The following is an 18,387-nucleotide window of genomic DNA, read 5'->3' on the forward strand; positions in this document are numbered from 1 at the left end:
CAGGAATCCGTAAAACATCTAATCTCCGACATCGCTGTGACCGTAAAAAGATCCTGCAAGAACGGGACCAACGTCGACTGACAAGAATCGTTCAGCGTGACAGAAATGCAACCCTTCTGCCAATTGCTGTGGATTTCAATGCTGTTCTTCAACAAGTGTCAGCGTGCGAACCATTCAACGAAATATCACGATATGGGCTTTCGGAGCAGAAGGCCCACGGCACAAAGCTTTACGCCTCGCCTGGGTCCGTCAGTACCGTCACTGGACTGTTGATGACTGAAACATGTTGTGTGGTCGGACGAGTCTCGTCTCAAACTGTATCGAGCGGATGGGTATGGAGACAGCCTCATGAATCCATGGACCTTGCGTGTCAGCAGGGGACTGATCAAACTGGTGGAGTCTCCGTAATGGTGTGGGCCGTGTGCAGTTAGAGTAATATATGACCCCTGTTACGTCTAGATACGGCTCTGACAGGTGACACGTACGTAACCATCCCGTCTGATTACCTGCATCCATTCATGTCCACTGTGCATTCCGACAGACTTGGGCAATTCCAACAGGACAATGCAACACCCCACACGTCCAGAATTGTTACAGAACGGCTGCAGGAACACTCTTCTGAGTTTAAACACTTTCGCTGCCCACCAAACTCCCAGAGATGGACGTTATTGCGCATATCTGGGGTGCCTTGCAACGTGCTGTTCAGAAGAGATCTCCACCCCTTCGTACTCTTACGGATTTATAGACAGGCCTGCTGGATTCATGGTGTCAGTTCCCTCCAACACCACTTCAGACATTAGTCGAGTCCATGCCACGTCGCGTTGCGGCACTGTCGCGTGCTCGCCTAGGCCCTACACGATATTAGGCAAGTGTACCAGTTTCTTTGCTTCTTCATTGTATATGTTTCTATCTTGACGATGGACGATGGTCTGTTGTGTGCCTAGTGCTCGCAGGGAGACGTCGAACCTACCAGTTACATACGACTTTTGTAGATTCGATTATTTGCTAATATCTTCTGGATAATACTGGCACCTACAAGTTTATCTTTTAGAATTTGTTCTGCTATACTGTGCCAGCCAATAATCTTGTTTACCATGCTAGGATCCTCTTCCCCGAACACTTCGTGAATTAGCTGGAAAAAGAGCTCATTTCTCTCCACGAAAAATGTAGAGCATTTATAACATGAGTTCCATCATTTCAACAATATATTGTCAAATTAATCTTGAACACAATGTACCTTAAAATGAGCACCAAGTTCCTCCTCCTCTCTGGTCAGTGTACAAACGAGTGAGTCAAATACGTTACATTTTACATTACGTTCATTGCCAATACAGGCTCTTTCGCTATTCTTTGGCGTGCCACCATAACACCTTCCATCAGCGGTTGCACGGAATAACAAGCCCACCATAGTAAGCAACGACGTCCATTCACCGCTCATTCCCACGGCAGGTGCAACTCGTGCGTATTTTCTTGGCACTGGATAAACAGAAGCCTAGTGACAGTGTTTTGCACCACTATAGTTCAATTAACTTAATAGTTTTTCTATCTATAGTAACGTGAATATCTTCCATTTCTCAAAGAGCCTAAGAGTACACCATGACATTTGCTAACGGAATGTCATGTTACACTACAGGACCTCGCTAGAGACTATCAATTTGCCACGCCATGAGTGTCAAACAATTGTGAGTACACAGTTATCGTTCATATACTGCGCTTTACGATAGTACACATCCATTCTCAAGTCACTATAATTTTGTAATGTTTTACTTTGTTGTGCAAATCACCTAAATATGTATCTATATTGATGCGAAACCTGTAGTGATTTCTTAATAAAAGTATTTTAACAGCCAGTGCGGAACAATTTACTCATGAATTCCGGCAGCTGATTTAGCACTCCATAAGCTCGGATTTTGTCCACGTGGCTACAGTGAGAAAACGGTTTCGAATGTCTTTCGAAGTTAAGTACCACAGAAGAGACTTGGTTGTCGTTATCTGCTGGCATCTGGATCACAAGGACGAACAATGCGAACGACATTCGTCAATTCACTATGTGATCCACGCAAGCGCTACTTTACTTTTACGCAGATAACTCCCAGAAACTCCATTATTGTCGCTTAAAATGGATGAACGGAAATGTTGGAGAAGATCTAGCCATTTCTCAAAAAAATCTATTACAAACTGATCTCTTCTGGTCCAGTATTTGGCGAAATAGATTGATTATTAAAAAAGGAAGAGTCACTTTATAACGTTTTTCAACTGATTTTGATTTATTAAGGGTTTTTGGAATCTTAGACAATTATCAGGTTGCAATCACAAATAAAATAAGCACAAAGAACAGAGTTTAGAAGTGGTACAATAGTTGTGATATTAAAATTTTAATGTTAATCTACAAGACAAATTTAGAGATGATTTCGTGATCTGTGTTCAGGTCTATCTCGCAATGTCGAATGTCGTAACACTGGCTGTGGTGTGATTTTTTTAACGGCAGTCGCAAGTGTCAGTTGTCTCCTGACGCAGGACTAGGAAATTGAAAACCGGTTATTGAATCAGTAAATATTGTTGCACAACACAGAGAATTATCATACCATCCTCACATTGAGGAGATGTTCCTCCTGCTTTGTAAATTCACGAAGATCATACTAGTGTTCGCTTCTACAATGAAAAGTTCATAAACTGCAAAAAATCCGTTTTAAGTTTTTTATTGCACTGCCCAGTGGACAGAAGCAATTGTGATGTACGTTATTCAGCTTCTTCTCCTACCCCACTAAAAGATAACAAAATGCACGGAAGATTGAAAGTTCTTTTATATGAAACACACTAGTGTAGCTGCTCTGATTAATGTTTCTGACCCATTTCAAACAGGGCCACATTGCTTCATGGAAGTTGTAAGCCAGAATGGTGCATAATGAAACGAAATTGAAAAACTGTGTTGGGTGCATGGCGGTGGAAAGCGCGTTCGTTTTGTCGACCGGACGCTAACAACGGTCAAAGAGAGGCATGTTTTCCACCGTGACACGGACTGCAGCCCAGGTGTTTTTACAGTAGAATGCACAGAAGTGTCACTAATACTGTCACACATGCAGCTGCCGTGCTAGAGAAAATTTAGAATGTTTTTTTCCAATAAAAACGAGCACAGTAGCTGTTATTTAGATTTGCGACAATCTTAATTTGACTTTAGCAACTCTCTAGGCTTAGCTACTTTGTCTTAATGATACGTATTCTGCCGCACAACGTTTCCAAGTTTTTGGTAAGTTAGACTCTGGGAGAGAGAGGATACTCTTAAAGAATTTTAGTGTTATTTTTGGCCACCTTGAATGTCCACGTAGTGTATCCGTTTATTGGTTTTATCAACCATTTGTCTTTAGTGATGGTTAGTCTGCTGGCTAAGTTGTAGGCAACTGGTCACACGTGTTCAGATGCATGATTTTGTCGTTCCACATTCTCATCATAGCTATGTAGAATGTAAATAATTCTTCATACAAATACACGAATGCAGACTATCCTATTCAGAGCTAGGTGGTACATGTAATCATGATCTCCTTCCCTGTCTCTCTTGCAGTGTTGTACGCATGTACCTCCAACAAAGCTGGCGAAAGGTGGAACGTACTGGCATAGGAACCTTCTTCAAAACTCACCTCCTCTAAATTCTTCTAAAGAACCTACGTTATACCAAAACATTTAAAAATTAAGTAAGAATCCGCAAGAAACTCACGTCTACCCTCCTCATATTTCAGTGTCGGCTGCCATTTTTCTAACACACCCTAACGCGAGACAATGATCGCTACTCCTCTTCTTTCGTGTGTGAAGTACATGAAGAAAATGAAATCACTGAAGGGTAAGTAAATGGCTGATGCTTACTATCTATAACTGTAGTTTAGTCACAAGCTTGACCTCTAGAAATACTTCGCTAACAAAACATAGTTAGCTAAAGTGAACATAGTTTTTCATAATCTGTTGTCAAATGTTACATAGCCGCTATAACTGACTGATTTCTCAAAGACAAATGTTGTACGTTTGGGGAAAGGAATAATAGTTAACAATTGAAACTTCTCAGTATGCTAACAGAAAAATATAGCTACGATCTTTTTGATTGCATGACGCACCAAAACTGGGACGACAAATATTTGGTAAATAAATTTTGTAGCAGAATAGTAGATTAATGCGAAAAGAGAATTGATCCAATAACGGGGTCGAACACTGGTAGAGTAGTGAATAATCTGATCTCAAAAATGTCAGAAGATGAACGCAATGGTAATGGAAAATGAAAAATTGGTGTGAAGAAAGTTGTTTGTCACCACTGTTGTTTAACACGTTCATGGATGATACAATGAAGGACATAAAAGAGTATTTAAGAGAAGTGGAATATTAGGGAAAACTTACAAGATCTGTTGAATGGATCGGCAGTCTGCTTGTCATACTCCGACAGAAAAGAACAGAACACCTAACTGATAAACGAAACTGTAAAGATTAGAAACTTAGCAAGCATCGAAATTGGGAAGAAGCACATATAGTGATATCTACAAAGCAAGTTTACAAAGGATGATCGAAATGAGGGGCAACGGTGCAGCTGAAGAAAATTTTCTTCAACGAAGAACATACCAACATGGAAGAGGTTGAGCAATTTATGAAAGAATTAGACCTTGAAGACAACTTTATTCGCAAGTGGTTAGTCACTAAACGGAAAGAGCGTGATACTAAAAGCGTTTAAAGCGTGATGAGCGGGTATATTAAAATTAACAATAGTTTCGTATTGGAGAAGTGCAACAAGAACGGAGGAGAAAGAAATTTAGTGACAATCCTATATTGGAAGACGAAACATTTCTTGCAGAAACTTTGAAAAGCAAGCTTTGTCCAAGTAGTTTCAATAGGAGGATAGCCGCTCGGAGTGCCCGTGCTGTTTGAGGCGCCATGTCACGGATTGCGCTGCCGCTCTCGCCGGAGGATAGAGTCCGCCCTGCGGCATGGGTGCTTGTGTTGTTCTTAGCATAAGCTGGTTTAAGTAGTGTGTAAGTCTAGTGACCAATGATCTCAGCAGTTTGGCCCCTTAGGAATTCACGAACTTTTGAAAATTTTGAACAATAGGAGGGTAAACATGTAACTGTAGCGAAATATTAGAATCTAAAAAAAAACAATAACAGAACTATTGAATATATCAGAAACGAATAATTGATGAATGACTACATCATGAGAAGAGCCGGGGGAGTCCAAACATACATCGGTATCAATACAACGGTAAAACAGCTAAAGATGCAAATTTAGCTTTTTTTTTACTTGATGATTAGTTGCAGGTCGTGACCCATTATCAAATCATCCTAACAGTCGAACTGATATTTCCCAAAATATAGGAACCATCCCAAAATAACAAACGAATACATATGACAAAGTGCAAGTGAACAGTTACGGAGTATACCTGTAATTCAGAGTGTAACTGTTCATTTGCACTTTGTCAAACGTATTCGTTTCTTTAGCTTGATATAGCTCTTATATTTTGGGAAATAACATTTTTACTGTCTGGACGATCTGAACATGGATCCCTATCCGAAAATACCATCAAGTAAGTAAAAGTGAAATTTGCAACTTTGGCTGTTTTTCAGCTTTAATGATTATCACGAGTTGCTGTCCTCCAAGTACTCCAGCATGTTGGAAGTTCGTAAACACGTCGGTATGTGTTCATCCTCGTGATTAGTTTGATAGCCATCTGATGGTGTGTCGCATAGGTTACTACGAGCACACAGTTTAGACATAGCAAAAAGTTTGGCATCTTACTTTCCTCACTTTGTGACAGTGACGAACTGTAAGGAACACTTTCTGCAAGTAAGACTGTGAAAACAGAGATAGCATGTAGGCTTTAACAACAGAGAGATACAGAACTAACTTTACAAGGGGAGTATTGGCGGAATCCAAGTTTCGGTTTATAGAAAGGGGGCAGTACGGCAGCATGAAACGTTTTTCGTATGTCTCCACCAGAATTTGTCAGCGTCAGAGGCATATAATTATGTGTATCCCCGACGAGCATTCGTGAACATGGGTACCACCGGTTACTTTTGCTGCGCTTGGTAACTTTCATCGCTGTGGCGATTATAATTAATTGATGCTGAAAGGTTAGTAGAACATTCCACTGTTGTATACAGATTCGCACAGTTATCCTAATAAATATATTAGACTACTTACCCGGGTACCCGCGCGCTTTAGCACGTCCCTTCCGGGATTCGGGAAGGCGCGTCTACCCCAGATGGATTCCACTCTGTGGATTAATGACGAGGGCCGGTTTTCTACACGGGCTCGAAGTGGTTTAGAGGCTGTTTCCGACATATGACTAGGTGCAAACCGATCTGGTACCGACGTCCCTCCTCACTTAGAACATACGCAAGCACTCCGAGAAAGATCACATACTTTGACACGGGATAGCACTGAACGCGGACATCTACCACTAAATGACACGGGATAGGGCCAGGAAAGGAAGAAGAAGATTCCATCAAATATACCAAAAATTTGCTTTGTTGAAAAATTTTCGTTGATTTTAAAATCTTCGATTGACTATCGTAGTGTGTCATTTAAGTATTCTCACGATGATAGATATCTTAAAAAGCACACGGATAGAGCACTGTTTCTACATAACTGTAGTACTGTACTGATAGGTTGCTACTATTATCGATGCTGTGATTGCTAGAACAATTATAAAGTACGTTTCGAACGTACTGTAATGAAGTGCTAAAAAGGGCTTAATATAGCACCAAATCCAGCACCAGAAATCGCTACTGTCCGCGAGTGTATAACGTAAGCCGTGAATGGCTGGTGAGAATTCCTCCACTAGGCACAGCCTGCTATCGCATGCGATCGCATCGGGAATTTACGTGCGCTGTCAGCGTGAATAGCTGGAACAGCTCGCAGCCTTGGCCGAAGCCAACGCTCTTTGTCCGAAGATCGGGAAACGAATATTTGCGCTTCGCCATTACGACACCTATTGGAGTTTACGAGTATCGATAAATTGTGTTTGCGTGACGAGCGGCCCATTATTTCAGAAGAAAGGCCACGCCGTCCAGTCAAAGAGGTCTGTTTGAAACGGCACTTTACTGCTTTCAATACGTCAAAGGCTATTCTAAGTTACTGGCGGCAACGGAAAACAATGCGACAACTGTAAAACAATATTACATTCCGTAGTACAACTGTAGGAGTGTGATTCAGTAGGTAAGGTAATAAGGACTCTCTCGGATGTATAAATAGCCCGAGCGAATTAACTTCCCTGTTTAGATAGAAGAGACAGACAAACGGTGCAGATAGGTGAAGGCAGTTTTGCCACTGCGTTTCGAAATATACTTTTAAGATGGGGGCGTTGATGAATGAATCGTCGGCAGTTGAAATGCGATGTATAATGAGTCTTATGCGTTTAAAGAAAAAGTTCCGAGCTGGAGCTCCTCTCCAGCAAATGAAAATTTACGGAGCGAGAGTGACGTCACGATAACCGGTTTTGCTACCAGGAATTTAATAAAGGAAGAACAGATGTGAGAAGCGTGAAAAGATCAATACGGCCAAGCACATTCACCTCAGATAGCAACGTGTGGTGTGTCGAAGGGATGATATAAACTGGTCGTCGCATTCATGTTCGGCAGATTGCACGTGCACTATATATCACCATTATCACTTTAGTGCAACAATGGAGTACCGGAAGACTTGTTTTCGCTGGGTATAGCGCAACTCTCTGACGAGAGTCACGTAACGAAGCGGAACGGATTATCTCGCCACCACTTAATGCAAGAGCGAGGGGAGCGTGTTCCAGTCCAGCATCTTTACGTCACAGTGGACGAAATGTGCTAGCATCATGGGCTAAGTGTCGAAATACTCTCATATACAGCAAATGGTTTTCAGTGAAACAATGACCAATGCGATTAGTTACGACCCATCAGAAGAAAAACAAATCAAATACGCAAGTGAACGGCAGGAAAATATTCATGCACACGAAGAAATCATCAGTTTTATGGAAATTTCGAAACAACGCTATCCGCGAAGGAAATTATGACTGCAGTCTTCTGGGACATACAAGATATGCTGGTGGTTGATGACTCCACACATGAGAAGACCGTCAGTGCTACCACGTGCTGAGCCACGCTGGAACGGTTCTAGAAGGTAACACGGAGGAAACGATCGAGAATGCTTTGGGATGGTTGCGTATTGTTGCACAAGGTCTGAAGTTTTCACATGGCGAGTAATACGTTACAGAAATGTTACAGCTAACGACCAAACATAAACGTGCACTTCACTATATGATTACAAAGGCGGTAGACATTAATAGTTTCACGTTGATAGATATGAAAGAAAGTTGTGGTAGTGGAAGGGAGATGGAGACACTGGAAGGATTGAGACTTATTATGTAATTGTAAGATAGAGATTTCCAGGAAATGGCTCTGAGCACTATGGGACTTACCATCTGTGGTCATCAGTCCCCTAGAACTTAGAACTACTTAAACCTAACTAACCTAAGGACATCACACACATCCATGCCCGAGGCAGGATTCGAACCTGCGACCGTAGCAGTCGCGTGGTTCCGGACTGCGCGCCTAGAACCGCTAGTCCACCGCGGCCGGCTGATTTCCAGGAGCAGATGTAGACTCTGACCACATTTTATTGGTTTTTAGCTGTAGACTACAACTGATAAGATTGTAATGAAGTAGGAAATGAAAGAAATGGGACCTGGATACAATGAAAGAACCTGAGATTGTTGAGAGTTTCAAAGGGACTTTTTGGCATGGATTCACAGAAACAGGGGAAGGGATACTATAGATGGTTCAAATGGCTCTAAGCACTATGAGACTTAACATCTGACGTCATCAGTCCCTTGAACATAGAGCTACTGAAACCTAACTAACCTACGGACATCACACACGTCCATGTCCGAGGCAGGATTCGAACCTGCGACAGTAAGAGCTGCACGGTACCGGACTGAAGCGCCTAGAATGCTCGGCCGAATATTACAGAAGAGGAATGGGCAGCCACGAGAGATGAAATAGTGAAGGTATCAGAGTATTAAATAAGTAAAGAGACAGGGTCTAGCAGAAATCCATGGATATCTGGAGAGGTAGTAAATTTAATTGATGAAACGAGTAAATACAAAAATGCAAAAAATGAAGCAGGCGAAAGGAAATACAGACGTCTAAAAATGAGATTGACAGAAAGTGGAAAAAGTGACTAAGCCGGAATAGAAGACAAAAGCATGGCTACAGAAGCATGTATAGGTAGGCGAAACACAGTTTCGTTTATAGGATAAATAAAGAGGTCTCTGAAGGAAACAGCGATATGAATGTGAAAGAAATATTTATAGAAGCTCAACAAGGGGAATGAACTTGATGGCAGTATATTAGAAATGTTAAGATATTCAAATGGTTCAAATGGCTCTGAGCACTATGGGACTTAACATCTATGGTCATCAGTCCCCTAGAACGTAGAGCTACTTAAACCTAACTAACCTAAGGACAGCACACAACACTCAGTCATCTCGAGGCAGAGAAAATCCCTGACCCCGCCGGGAATCGAACCCGGGAACCCGGGCGCGGGAAGCGAGAACGCTACCGCACGACCACGAGCTGCGGACAAAAGGTAAGAGGAAGTAGATGAATATGAGGTGGGTAATATGGTACTGCGAAAAGAATTCGATAGAACAGTCAAACATCCAAATCGAAACAAGGTACATGAATAGTCGCCATTCTGTCAGAAGTACTAACAGCCTGGAGAGCCAGCCATGACAACACTGCGCCATCTGGTATGCCACATGTATTGTTGTTGTTGTTGTTGTGGTCTTCAGTCCTGAGACTGGTTTGATGCAGCTCTCCATGGTACTCTATCCTGTGCAAGCTTCTTCATCTCCCAGTACCTACTGCAACCTACATCCTTCTGAATCTGCTTAGTGTATTCATCTCTTGGTCTCCCCCTACGATTTTTACCCTCCACGCTGCCCTCCAATACTAAATTGATGATCCCTTGATGCCTCAGAACATGTCCTACCAACCGATCCCTTCTTCTGGTCAAGTTGTGGTGCCACAAACTCCTCTTCTCCCCAATCCTATTCAGTACCTCCTCATTAGTTATGTCATCTACCCATCTAATCTTCAGCATTCTTCTGTAGCACCACATTTCGAAAGCTTCTATTCTCTTCTTGTCAAAACTATTTACCGTCCATGTTTCACTTCCATACAAGGCTACACTCCATACAAATACTTTCAGAAATGACTTCCTGACACTTAAATCTACACTCGATGTTAACAAATTTCTCTTCTTCAGAAACGCTTTCCTTGCCATTGCCAGTCTACATTTTATATCCTCTCTACTTCGACCATCATCAGTTATTTTGCTCCCAAATAGCAAACCTTCTTTACTACTTTAAGTGTCTCATTTCCTAATCTAATACCCACAATATCACCCGACTTAATTCGACTACATTCCATTATCCTCGTTTTGCTTTTGTTGATGTTCATCTTATATCCTCCCTTCAAGACACCATCCATTCCGTTCAACTGCTCTTCCAAGTCATTTGCTGTCGCTGACAGAATTACAATGTCATCGGCAAACCTCAAAGTTTTTATTTCTTCTCCATGGATTTTAATACCTACTCCGAATTTTTCTTTTGTTTCCTTTACTGCTTGCTCAATATACAGATTGAATAACATCGGGGAGAGGCTACAACCCTGTCTTACTCCCTTCCCAACCACTGCTTCCCTTTCATGTCCCTCGACTCTTATAACTGCCATCTGGTTTCTGTACAAATTGTAAATAGCCTTTCGCTCCCTGTATTTTACCCCTGCCACCTTTAGAATTTGAAAGAGAGTATTCCAGTTAACATTGTCAAAAGCTTTCTCTAAGTCTACAAATGCTAGAAACGTAGGTTTGCCTTTCCTGAATCTTTCTTCTAAGATAAGTCGTAAGGTCAGTATTGCCTCACGTGTTCCAGTATTTCTACGGAATCCAAACTGATCTTCCCCGAGGTCGGCTTCTACTAGTTTTTCCATTCGTCTGTAAAGAAATCGCGTTAGTATTTTGCAGCCGTGGCTTATTAAACTGATAGTTCGGTAATTTTCACATCTGTCAACACCTGCTTTCTTTGGGATTGGAATTATTATATTCTTCTTGAAGTCTGAGGGTATTTCGCCTGTTTCATACATCTTGCTCACCAGATGGTAGAGTTTTGTCAGGACTGGCTCTCCCAAGGCCGCCAGTAGTTCCAATGGAATGTTGTCTACTCCCGGGGCCTTGTTTCGATTCAGGTCTTTCAGTGCTCTGTCAAACTCTTCACGCAGTATCGTATCTCCCATTTCATCTTCATCTACATCCTCTTCCATTTCCATAATATTGTCCTCAAGTACATCGCCCTTGTATAGACCCTCTATATACTCCTTCTACCTTTCTGCTTAGAACTGGGTTTCCATCTGAGCTCTTGATGTTCATACAAGTGGTTCTCTTATCTCCAAAGGTCTCTTTAATTTTCCTGTAGGCAGTATCTATCTTACCCCTAGTAAGATAAGCCTCTACATCCTTACATTTGTCCTCTAGCCATCCCTGCTTAGCCATTTTGCACTCCCTGTCGATCTAATTTTTGAGACGTTTGTATTCCTTTTTGCCTGCTTCATTTACTGCATTTTTATATTTTCTCCTTTCATCAATTAAATTCAATATTTCTTCTGTTACCCAAGGATTTCTACTAGCCCTCGTCTTTTTACCTATTTGATCCTCTGCTGCCTTCACTACTTCATCCCTCAAAGCTACCCATTCTTCTTCTACTGTATTTCTTTCCCCCATTCCTGTCAATTGTTCCCTTATGCTCTCCCTGAAACACTGTACAACCTCTGGTTCTTTCAGTTTATCCAGGTCCCATCTCCTTAAATTCCCACCTTTTTGCAGTTTCTTCAGTTTTAATCTACAGGTCATAACCAATAGATTGTGGTCAGAGTCCACATCTGCTCCTGGAAATGTCTTACAATTTAAAACCTGGTTCCTAAATCTCTGTCTTACCATTATATAATATATCTGATACCTTTTAGTATCCCCAGGGTTCTTCCATGTATACAGCCTTCTTTCATGATTCTTAAACCAAGTGTTAGCTATGATTAAGTTGTGCTCTGTGCAAAATTCTACCAGGCGGCTTCCTCTTCCATTTCTTAGCCCCAATCCATATTCACCTACTACGTTTCCTTCTCTCCCTTTTCCTACACTCGAATTCCAGTCACCCATGACTATTAAATTTTCGTCTCCCTTCACTATCTGAATAATTTCTTTTATTTCACCATACATTTCTTCAATTCCTTCGTCATCTGCAGAGCTAGTTGGCATAGAAACTTGTACTACTGTAGTAGGTGTGGGCTTCGTATCTATCTTGGCCTCAATAATGCGTTCACTAAGCTGTTTGTAGTAGCTTACCCGCGTTCCTATTTTCCTATTCATTATTAAACCTACTCCTGCATTACCCCTATTTGACTTTGTGTTTATAACCCTGTAGTCACCTGACCAGAAGTCTTGTTCCTCCTGCCACCGAACTTCACTAATTCTCACTATATCTAACTTTAAGCTATCCATTTCCCTTTTCAAATTTTCTAACCTACCTGCCCGATTAAGGGGCCTGACATTCCACGCTCCGATCCGTAGAACGCCAGTTTTCTTTCTCCTGATAACGACATCCTCTTGAGTAGCCCCCGCCCGGAGATCCGAATGGGGGACTATTTTACCTCCGGAATATTTTACCCAAGAGGACGCCATCATCATTTAATCATACAGTAAAGCTGCATGCCCTCGGGAAAAATTACGGCCGTAGTTTCCCCTTGCTTTCAGCCGTTCGCAGTATAGCACAGCAAGGCCGTTTTGGTTATTATTACAAGGCCAGATCAGTCAATCATCCAGACTGTTGCCCTTGCAACTACTGAAAAGGCTGCTGCCCCTCTTCAGGAACCACATGTTTGTCTGGCCTCTCAACAGATACCCCTCCGTTGAGGTTTTACCTACGGTACGGCTATCTGTATCGCTGAGGCACGCAAGCCTCCCCACCAACGGCAAGGTCCATGGTTCATGGGGGGGGGGGGGGTGTTAGCAGGCGAAATTCCTTCACAATTGAGTAAGAATGTAATAATTTCAGTTCCACAGAAAGCGTGTGCCGACAGGTGTAAATATTACCGCTGTTAGTTTAATAAATCATGGTTGCAAAAGACAGACACGCATAATTTACAGAAGAATGTAAAAACTGGGAGAAGCTGACATCGGAGAAGATCAGTTCGGGTACAGGAGAAATGAAGGAACATGTGAGGCAAAATTTACCCTACAACTTCTCTTAAAAGACAGGTTGAGAAACAGAAAACCTACGATTATAGCATTTGTAGATTCAGAGAAAAGATTTCGCAGACTTGACTGGAATACACTCTTTGCAGTTCTGAAAGTAGCAGCGGTAAAAACAGGGAGCGAAGGTTTATGTAGGATTTGTACGAAAATCGAGTCGAAGGACACGAAACGGAAGCAGTTGTTGAAATATGAGTGAAACCAGGTTTAGCCTACCCCAATTTTAATCAATCTGTACATTGAGAACGCAGCAAAGTAGACCAAAGAAAAATTTGGAGAAAGTAATAACGTTCAGGAAGCAGAAATAAAAGTTTGAGGTTTTCAGATGACACTGTAATTCTATCTGGAACAGCAACGCACCTGAGGGAGCAGTTGAACGGTATGGACAGTGTCTTGAAAGGAAGAGATAAGATGAACATCAAGATAAGCAACCGAAGGATAATGAAATGTAGTCGCATTAAATCAAGTGATGCTATTTGGAAATAAGATACAAAATGTAGTCGTATATTAATGTAGCTATCTGGACAGTAAAATAGTTGATGAAGTCCGAAGTAGAGACAATATAATATGTCGACTGAAATTGGCAAGAAAAATTTTTGAATAAGAGAAATTTGTTATTATCGAATATAAATTTACTTGCTACTAAGACTTTCCTGAAGGTATTTGTCTAGAGTTTGGACTTACATGACAGTGAAACATGGACGATCAACAGTTCAGAAAGGAAGAGCATAGAAGCTTTTGAAATATCCTGTTGGATAGTAATACTAAAGATTAGAGGGATAGATAGCGTAACTACTGAGGAGGTGCTGAACAGAACTGGGGAGAAAAATCTGTGACACAACGTGACCAAAGGAATGGATCAGTTGGTAGGACACAATCTGAGACACGTAGGAACGGTCAGATTAGTGTTGGAGGGGAAGTGCGAAGCCGTAAAAGTTTTAGAGGAAAACCAAGAAATGAATGCAATAACAAATTCAAACTGGTAGTGGATACAGCTTGCAGTAGTCATTCGGAGATGAAGAGGCTTGCACAGGATAGAGTACCATGGAGAACTCATTCAAACCATGTTTCGGACTCAAGACCAGAACAATAACAAAAACAACGGGTACATAGTTTTGGTTTTCACTGCCTGAGGACATGTAATATGACACTGCCTTGAGACTCGGATTTCCAGTCCATTTCGCGTAATTCCCATTAAGGTCTTCGGTGCTCTCCGTCATCTACTGCAAATGAATGACCGGAGGGAATGTGGGCAACTTCCCTGACTGTTGTCAATTACTTTGCCTTTAATCACATCTGTATCGACGGATCGTTAAATCTACATTAAAATTGAATCCGATCGATGCGGTACGCAGTTTACTTAATGGTCACAATTTAATTAGCAGAATACATAAATCTCAAAATTAGCAAAAATTTATGTATGATTGCCAGAAACAGTTCACATTAATTAGAAACGAAACTGAAAGGAAGTTGCCACAGGAGCTCCATTTCATGATAAAACGCGACATCAGGCGCTGCTTCGGGACTATTCGTTGTCACAGTGATTACATTCTCTCTCATCGTAAAAACAAAAGAGAAGCTGGGGGTAGAGGACGAGCTGGCGGCAAACGAAAGCCAGTGAAAGGCGTGTCGTGTCATGAGGGCCAGCGACGCAAGCGCAGAGATTTTGTGGATACGCGGACGGACGTTTGACCGCAGCTTATTGCGATTCGGGTAAAATAAAAAGTAAAAGGTCCGCAGAGTGGAGTACCGGGGCGGCGAACACCCTCGCTCTCCCTGGCGGATTACTGCGGACATGGCGCGACTCACGAAATAAAAAGCGACAGCGCAGCGCGCTGTGCCGGGCGGAATAATGATTGGCCAGCGCTGTCGGGGAACCCCCGGCCCGTGGGCAGACGGGCTCCGCGGGGAAGCCACGGCCTGCGGGCAGACGTGCCGCACGCTCAAGTCATGCTGCCTTTTGCTACTCACGTTCACAACCAGTTTCTTTTCTCTCAAGTAGAGATGGGCAAACTGAAACACGTAACTGTTTCGAAACAAATGAAACAGTACAATGTAATGTTTCGATACGCTGTTTCGAAACAGTGAAACAATTTGTGGTTTGTAATCTAATATACCTACACATTTTATCACCTTGAATGTCTACTGTATAAGTATGTCCATATAAACACAAACGAGGTGCGAGAGCACTAATCATGTCGCAGAAAGTATGAAACTATCACTTAGGCGTCTTGGCAGTTTCGTATTTCCTGCAGCAAATGCACTGCTTTCGTGTCGTGTGACTTTCACACTTTCCAATTGGCTGAGGACAGCCATAGCTGAAGACAAGAACCACCACGAACGGAACTGGAGGTGGGAGCAAACTGCAGAAACAACGGATATGCTACTGGGGTTCCCACATTCCATTAGTATGGGTAATATACCCATCCTGCTTCTTTCCATGCACAAAAAGGGAATCATTGTGGATAATACGCACAGTCACTGTAGACTCACAAATAACGCCAAATAATTCGAATAAATAACAAAATATAACAAAAAAATTTTGTCATTCAAGGTGTTTCGAACCGTTACTATACATTCACCATGCTTCCTAGTCCTTCCCGTTCACCATTACACTATCAGTGATATGTCAAACAGATGCTTGCAATTATACCTACATCAAATTTATGTATATGTCTAATAACTGTCACTCTACGCCTTTTTTATTCAAAACGTTGCAGGCTTACTTGCGTTTCTTAATATGATTACAGTACATGAACAGAGAAGAATATGTTATAAAAAATTGTAATTTAACTGAATGATTTTCACATATTTATTATTTTGAATGTGAATAGTATGCGTTGTTTTATTGTTTAGTTAGTGTTTATAAAGCAGATGTTACGCCATTTCGGAATAGGATAGTCAGCTAGAAACGAAGCTTTATTTTCGGACATCTTAAGCTTCATGCTATTGCTTGTCAAAAAGATTTCGACACTCTTGAAAGTGTTTCACGAAGTGTTATGCTGTGTTTCAGTACCTGTGCCGAGCCCGAATCTCGTCCGACACAGAGCGGAATGAAACATCACTGTTTCGATACAATCAGTCCGTTCCAAGCACAGGTGGACTGAAACAGCCTTATTTTGAAACAACGATACAGTTTCTGTGTCTGGCTCGAGATCGAGACAAGGGCGGAATGAAACACCGCTGTTTCGAAACAGTGAACCACAGCCGTTCCGAAACACTGAAACAGTTCCACGTATCGATACACTGTATCGAAACATAGAAACAGTGGCCAAGTCTACTCTCAAGTGTACTCTGTGTAGTCGCATCGAGCGCATAGCGATGCACTACACAGTACTGCATTGGTTTTCAGCCATTGGTAGTGTGTCATCGTTATTACTTATTTACTCGGTTAGGCAGTAGTACTGCCATATGTGAGACATATGTCTGACATGCACAAATGCACGGGGAGTGATCAAAAAGTAACAGGAATGTTCGTTTGTCTTAAAGAATCGTTATTAATTCATCAATATCAACTCTGTCCCCTTCAAAGTAATTTATCCCCTCAGGTATAACGCACTAGTGCCAGCGATTTTTCAAATCTGAGAAACACTTCTCTAACTCATTTTTCGTTATCGTGCCCAACTCTTTCAGCGATATTGTTTCCAGCTCGTCAGTGGTGGCACGTGGTACTCTTCACGCTCTAGAATAGAAAAACGTCGCAGGTGGACATGTCCGGCGAACACGGTGGCTGAGACAACATAACGGTTTGGTTTTTTTGCCAAAAAATGAACAAGCTTTGATGTGTGAGCGGGAGCATTCTCATGATTAAATTTCCACGAGTGATTTTGCCATAATTCTGTCGTTTTCTTCGGACTGCTTCGCGTAAACAGCGCATAATTTACAGGTATTTTTTCCTTATTTACCATACGACCACAAGGCAGGAACTCACGCGATGCACTATGTCACTGTATCCGAGGAAAACAGAGAGGAACCTTGACATCTGATCGAATTTGACGTATATTTTGTCAGCCTTGGTTCTTCAGGTAGTTCCCTTTTAGACGATTTGACCTTGGTTTAGACGTTATTCCAGTATATCAATGTTTTGTCACCTCTTATGACCCGCTTTAGAAGCTGTGAATAGATGACTTAATTCAGTAATTCCAGAACGACGTCTATGCGTCATCGGTTTTGGTCGAAATGCAACAATTTCGGAACAAACTTTCCTGCTACACGTATTCTGCCCAAAACATCCGAAAAAAATGTTTGTCTTGAGCCAAAGGATATGTCGACATCCTCAGGAACATCTCTGACGACGCTTCGGCGATTTTATAGAATCATTTTCTTTATTTCTTTCACACTGTCGTCAGTAATTGATGCACTAAATCGTCCAGGGCGGTCGTCGTCTTCAACAACTTCACGACCCTCTCTGAAACGTTTAATCCACTCGTAAACTCTTGGCTTACTCAAAGCGGATTCGTCAAAAGCCACAATCAACATTTTGAATGCGTCGCTGTACTTTATTCCATTTTTCCAGCAAACTCCTTGACCCATCTTTTTCGAACGTAAACATTCACCGAGCACTCGAAAACGCTTATAAACCTTTCGACTGTCGACAGCAAACTTAATATTCAGAATAGCTGAAAATGCGAAGATATATCACAAACATGTGTACCAAAAAGACAAAATTTTGAACGTCGGATGTATACAGCACATGAAATTAAAAACTTCCTGTTGCCTTCGATCATATCTCGTATTTACAAAACCAAATATAACTGGCTTATCCAAGGGCTACGGTGTTCTCGGGATTCAGCTTCAAGAGTTTCTAGTCAATTATAGATCTCGGAGGGCTTACCACCTTGAAAAGCGTCAGTGAAATGCCTTTCATGCCGCATATTCTTATGCATGAGAATAGGCACTTGTCTGCCTCAAACCTCGTAGTCACCTACTTGTTTGCAGGGTCAGTTCATCTCTAGGTGGAAATAGAAAATCTTTTAGGACGAGGAATTCCACCTTATGCAAGACCCCTTTTTAGTTTTGTTTTACTCAGCCATGTTCCAGCACTTTTTCTGCTATCTTCAGTGGGTTACTTTTTTTATC

The sequence above is a fragment of the Schistocerca nitens genome, chromosome 4 (genome assembly GCF_023898315.1).
Source record: "Schistocerca nitens isolate TAMUIC-IGC-003100 chromosome 4, iqSchNite1.1, whole genome shotgun sequence".
Classification (NCBI taxonomy): Eukaryota; Metazoa; Arthropoda; class Insecta; order Orthoptera; family Acrididae; genus Schistocerca; species Schistocerca nitens.